Below are 5,926 nucleotides of genomic sequence, written 5' to 3' on the forward strand. Positions count from 1 at the left end.
GGTCAAAGCCAGAACTCTTTTTATCTCCAAAACAACGAGTTCCTGTAAGCAACTACGCAAGCCCAAATGCTACAGTGTTACCCCAAACGATTCCTATTCCTCTTGAAAAGTAGCATCATCTATTAATAAAAAGAAATTAATAACAATTAATAGCCGTAGGCAGCACTTTCTTTTCAGATACTGTATTACACCTTAGAATTTTACTTTATATAACCCTTTTATATTAATTCAAACTTTGAAGTAAACTCTTCACCCAACATGAGGCTTGAACTCACATCCTTGAGATCAAAAGTCGCATGCTCTACCAACTGAGACAGTCAGGTGCCCACAAAATATACTTACTGAGTCACTCTAGTCTTGACAAGTCCCTCCCTCACGGAGCTCCCATTCCACCAACATGGAAAGGTTTCTATCTATCACTGTGGAAAGGTTTGTTTTTTTTTTTTTTTAATTTGTTTGTGTTTATTTATTTGAGAGAGAGAGAGAGACAGAGCATGACTGGGGGAGGGGCAGAGAGAGAGAGACAGACAGGCAGATAGAATCTGAAGCAGGCTCCAGGCTCCAAGCTGTCAGCACAGAGCCTGACTCGGGGCTGGAACTCACGAACTGCGAGGCCATGACCTGAGCCAAAGTCGGACGCTTTACTGACTGAGCCCCCCAGGTGCCCCACCATGGAAAGATTTGAGGCAGGCACAGAACAGTGCTCTGTGCCATATCCCCTCTACCCACCTCCGTCTGCAGCCGTGGCTGGGATGCACAGCTCCCCACCTCCAGTGGCCTCTTATTTGAGGAAGGAGGGAAGGAGAGGCCTTATCCCACAAGAAGATGAAGCCTGGAGGTGTCTGGGTGGCTCAGTCGGTTAAGTGTCTGATTTCTGCCCAGGTCATGATCTCACGGTCCGTGAGTTCGAGCCCCGCGTCGGGCTCTGTGCTGACGGCTCGGAGCCTGGAGCCTGCTTTCGATTCTGTGTCTCCCTCTCTCCTTGCCCCTCCCCACTCACACTCTGTCTCTCTCTCAAAAATAAAATAAAATAAACATTAAAAAAAAAAAAAGAAGATGCAGGGAAGTTTGCCTCAAAGGATGGAGATGGGAGGTGGTGGGGAGATGTCAGCACTTTCACCCTTTAAGAGAAACACTTTCCACATAATCCCTTTAGGACAGCCAATAGGAGTGAGTCCTACTAGTTTAGCAAGGCTTAAGAGGCCCCCTTGATGGGCTTTTCCTCCTTCTCTGGCCCCCACTCACAGCTGCTTCCCTCCTGCTTCCTGGATGACCTCCCAAATAAACTACCTTTCCTCACGTCTTTGTCTCAGGCTCTTCTTTAAAGAAACTCAAACTGGATTCTTACGCCCATTTTACAGATGTGGACCTGGAGGCAAATTGCCTTAAAGTCTCACAGCCATAAGTAGCAGAGCCAGGACTCACACCAGATTTGTCTGCCCCCAAAGCACACGGATTCCACATCTGTCTCCCACCACCAGATGCTTTGGTGCTGCCCCATTCCAACTGGAATTTACATCCATGGTCCTTTTCAAAGCAGCCCATTCCATCGCTGGGCCATTTGATTGATCAGAAAGCTTTGAGTGATATTCAGCCCATATCTCCACCCATCCATCCATCCATCCATCCATGCATTTATTCTTCATCAGCAAGCATGTATTCGTCAGGGTCGCGGGGCCAGGCACGGCGCTAGGAGGCACAGTGCTCTAAGGAGGCAGACCTGGTCCCTTTGCTCACAGAGCTTCCCACCTATGACTGATGTGCACAGAGTGGTGCTTGCCGTGTGCTGAGGGAGCATGGAGTGAGCACCTCACCCAGCCACGCTGCCCTCTGCGGTATCCCCGAAAGGCGCTCCCTTGTCTACACAGCAGCCCTGTAGGTGGTGGCTGCCGATTCCCATCCATGGAGATTTCTGCCCTTCATGTCCATCAGCCCAGCTCTGGATGGGCCTTGATAGCAGAATGGGGTCCACACCTCTGGCACAAGCCCACAAAAACCCAATGCAACGTGCGCTCCCTTGACAGGCAAGGAGACCCAGCTCTCGGCTGGGAGTGTGGAAACCATGGCCGAGTCTCCAAACCCGTCCCCAAGTTTAGTGCTTGGAAGACCCCACTCTCTGGATATGTCCTGCTGCTGAGCCATCCATGCCCCACTCCTCAGCTCTCCTTCCACCAAAAGAGTTGACAGCACAGGCCTCAGATGCCTGAATAGATCCTAGGGAGCCGAAAACAATATTATATTCCATTTTCCCTCATGTTACGTACCTGAGGTATTCATTTACATGGCCAATTACTGGGTCTGTGGAGCCTGCCTTATTAAAAAAATAGGTCGTGACACTGCTAGACTTGTCTGCTTTCTTAGATTTCAGAAGGTCCCAGGGCAAGGCAACACATTGTTTGGCAATTAGGCTGCTATGGAGGCTGGAACGGCTCAAAAGCAGCCACAGAAGGGACTTATTTTCATATAACCTTCCCTGCAACGTGAATGAGTGCTCAAAGTTTGATTTCCTTCACTCTGATCTATAAAGTTTTCTTTTGGATTTTTCCTTTCCTTAGATAACATTTTGAGGAATGGGATTCTGCACACTCAACCCTGGAAGTCTTGGAAAGGCAAAGCTGAGGAGCGTGGGAAATGAAGCTACAATCTAGAACGATCTGTTTATCCATACAACACACCCTCTTTCCCCCCCACTCCCCCGCCCAGCCTTTAGTGATGATACCAAACCCACTGGCCCTATCTCTTCCACTGTGATAGGCAAGGGGTGGAAATCGACTGGAAATCTCAGAAAGTCCCATCCACCCATCCCTCTATCCATACATTTCTCTCTCTCTCTCCCCCTTCCATTTATTAATTGATTCAATAAATATTAAGCACCTATTACCTGTCAAGAACTGTGTTAGGGGCTATGCTAAGAACTTGAGACGCTGAAGTAAATAAGAGCATCAGATCTCTTTTCATGGGGCTTATCGTCTAGCTGGGAATGGACACTATGCAGATAATTTTACAAATAACTAGTTACAATTATGATCGATGTCCCTAGGGAGAGTTTAAGGTGCTCTGTGAGCCTATAAGCACAAGGTCCTAACCAAGCCCCAAGGAGGTGAAGAGACACAGCGGGAGGGAGATGTTAACAAAATAAAGAAGAGAAGGAGAGGGAGGGCGAGGGATTCAGGCAGAAAGGTCTACACAAGGGCCACTGGGCAGAGGTATTACTTCAAGGTGACACATGGAGGCCCATGTAGCTATGGGGTCAGAGCAAAGGGGAGGGGATGGTGGGAGTGAACCCAAGGGCATGGCGTGGACCAAAGGTTTGGGGGGCAAGGGACAGATGCAGAGAGAACTGTTAGGAGGCCAGTGCATTGTCCAGGGATAGGTGACCATGGCCGGGACTGAAACGGGAGTGGTGGAGATGAAGAGAAGTGGAAAGTTCAAGGTGCATTTTGGAAGGGGGGCACTCGGACTCCCCAGTACTCTGTGGCAGTCTGTAGGGGCCCCCGGACAGGGCACCGCTTCAGAGTTGAGCCAGACCCTCAGAGCAGCTCTCCGCCTTCCAATCCAAGGCTGCGTGAGGGTCTACAGGGTCCGAGGGAGATGATGTGGTTGCTTAACCTTCTCCCCTTCCTGCTTTCTGTGTTTCTCCTGAGACCACGGTATGCATCCAGGACCCTGTTCTCTAGTTGCCTCTTATGGGTCAAGTAACTAAGGAGAGTATAAACTTAGGGTTTTTGGTACCTCTCCCCTCTCTTTCTCTGCACACCCATAGCACTTACCAGCCTACTGGGTACACAGTCAACATTCAAGTGGACTTGGGGATTGAGCCATCACTGTATAATAATCTCAAGACAGGTGAGAATCAGATGAATTCTCACCTCCACCCTGTTGTTATTCCACATCAGCCTTCAAGTCAGCTGAGACACTACACAAACTAAGGAAGAAGACAGGAACAGTAAGCTCCCCGCACCCTAGAACAGGAAGTTGGAAAAACCACATCGTCATAATTCATGATTGCAAGAATGACAAAAAAAGAAAAAGAAAAAGAAAAACAGCATCAAAAGATGAGGTGGCTTAGCTCTCTTAATAATTTTTTATGATTATAATTCATATTATTCTCATTCTTATACGCTCCCTTTTCTTCTTGTCTTGTTCGCATGTGGACCGTCAGTATTCTGTCCTGTGCTCATGGCAGACATCACTAACGTCTGTACATAATATTAAACCTATTTGCCATCCCTATTCTTAACTTCTTGATCAAAACAGTCAACCTGGAAAGATTCAAGGTAGGTAAGCCTCCTACTTATCCTAGATAACGGTTGTCAATTCTTCTTTTAAAGATTTCTATGGTTCTTGATACCCATGTCGTACTCCATTGCCCATCCTGCCTTGGCTAATCCTCAAAACAGATTTTCTTTCTCATATTTACCTGAACTCTCTTCTGCAGACGTTGCGGAGAATCATTCATGGAATTACGAGGATACAAGGAACTTGGGGTTCGGATCTTCTCGACCTTCCACAGCTAGTCTGCTGTTTGGGAATCAGCGCCCTGGGGGACCGCGGAACCCGACAGAAGCGTGCACACATGGTCACAACAACAGCAAATCAAACGACGGCGACTTTCAGAGTTTCTCAGTTCACCACAGTGAAGCTTCTGCACATATTAACCGTTAAGACAGGCCTATTCTGTGGCTTCTCAATGAGATCCAAGTATTTTGACTCCTTAGTCCTCACCTGCTCTCGGTAATAGAGATGCAAAGAGAGCCTCTTGCTCTGTAGCAGGCAGAGGAAGAGAGGAGAGTCGGAAGAAAGTGGCCCAAGCTCCTGGGTCACGAACTGAATCGAAAATGCAAAGGTGGCCTCCTCTTACTTACCCCGGGCCTCATGGAGTTGGACCCTCCTACCCCAATCCCCAGTCACCAGGAAACAGTTGCACAGTCCCACTTGCCTGGTCTGGCCTCATCCAGACCCAACTTTGCACGGTGCCGGGCTCCTGTGTACACTAGGGGGCGCAAGGAAGCCGTTCTCCAGCTTGGCCCTAAGAAATTCTCACCGGCGCAGAAGAGACAAGATGATGACTACCAGGAGTCACTCTTTCACTTCGGAAAGTGCCGAGACTGGAAGGGTGTCTTGGACTGGAGTCTAGAAAGGAGAACAACATCCTCATTAATTGCTTTAAGCTGTTTTCTGATTTTCTTTTCAGAGCAGACCTAGCTCCCGACAAGTGGGGATGAAGGGAAGGTTATGTAAGGCAGCAGACCTGCTCCTTGGCTGGGCTGGCAGCCTTTCAGCCGCCCGGGGTGAGTCAACACCTGGGAAATGGCATCCAAGGGCGGCTCTTTCAAGCTGGCTGGAACTTTCTACCATTACGCTGAGGCCACTGTTTGACCCATTCCCAGGCCAGGGAAGGCAGGAGCCGATCACGTCCCCCGGTCGTGCCTGTTCCTGGCACGAGACCATGGAAAGAAGCTGAGAGAGCTCTTTCCAAACTTTAGTGCTGGCGTTGGGGAAATGGGGCAAGTACTTTCCACCCCAGCTCGGTTCACATAATAGTTTTCTGCTCCACTGGCCTACTTTTCGCTTGGAGTGGAAGGAAGCCAGCTTGGGGAAGCAGAGCCATCCTCCCTGCCCTGCTCTCCACGCACTCTTCCAGAACCTTCAACAGAGGCCTTGTTCTCCGGAGCTAGAGAACTGCGGATGGTGACCACAGCTTCCCAGTCTATCGAGGGGAAATGAGTTGAGGAAATCAGCACAGGGTTTTTATTGCCAAATATTTCTTTCCCTAGGAGGACAACACATTCAAACTGCCGAGTGGAGATTGGAGTTGGTCCAGCCATAAACCAACTTAATGAACACTAATAGAGAACTGCAATTATTGTTGACTTCAAAATGCAAACAAGAACTTTAGACACTGATCCCTATCAGCCGGTCAGGC

At 48.8% G+C, this 5,926-nt stretch overlaps 1 non-coding gene across 1 annotated transcript; it reads right to left on the minus strand.

Annotated features, from left to right (window-relative positions):
• Positions 1-250: 250 nt before the first annotated feature.
• Positions 251-323, minus strand: TRNAK-UUU (transfer RNA lysine (anticodon UUU)). Its single transcript has one exon. It is a non-coding gene; the product is annotated as a tRNA-Lys (tRNA).
• Between the last annotated feature and the right edge of the window lie 5,603 nt (positions 324-5,926).

Source organism: Herpailurus yagouaroundi, unplaced genomic scaffold (assembly GCF_014898765.1).
Source record: "Herpailurus yagouaroundi ecotype Mexico unplaced genomic scaffold, PumYag 141, whole genome shotgun sequence".
Classification (NCBI taxonomy): Eukaryota; Metazoa; Chordata; class Mammalia; order Carnivora; family Felidae; genus Herpailurus; species Herpailurus yagouaroundi.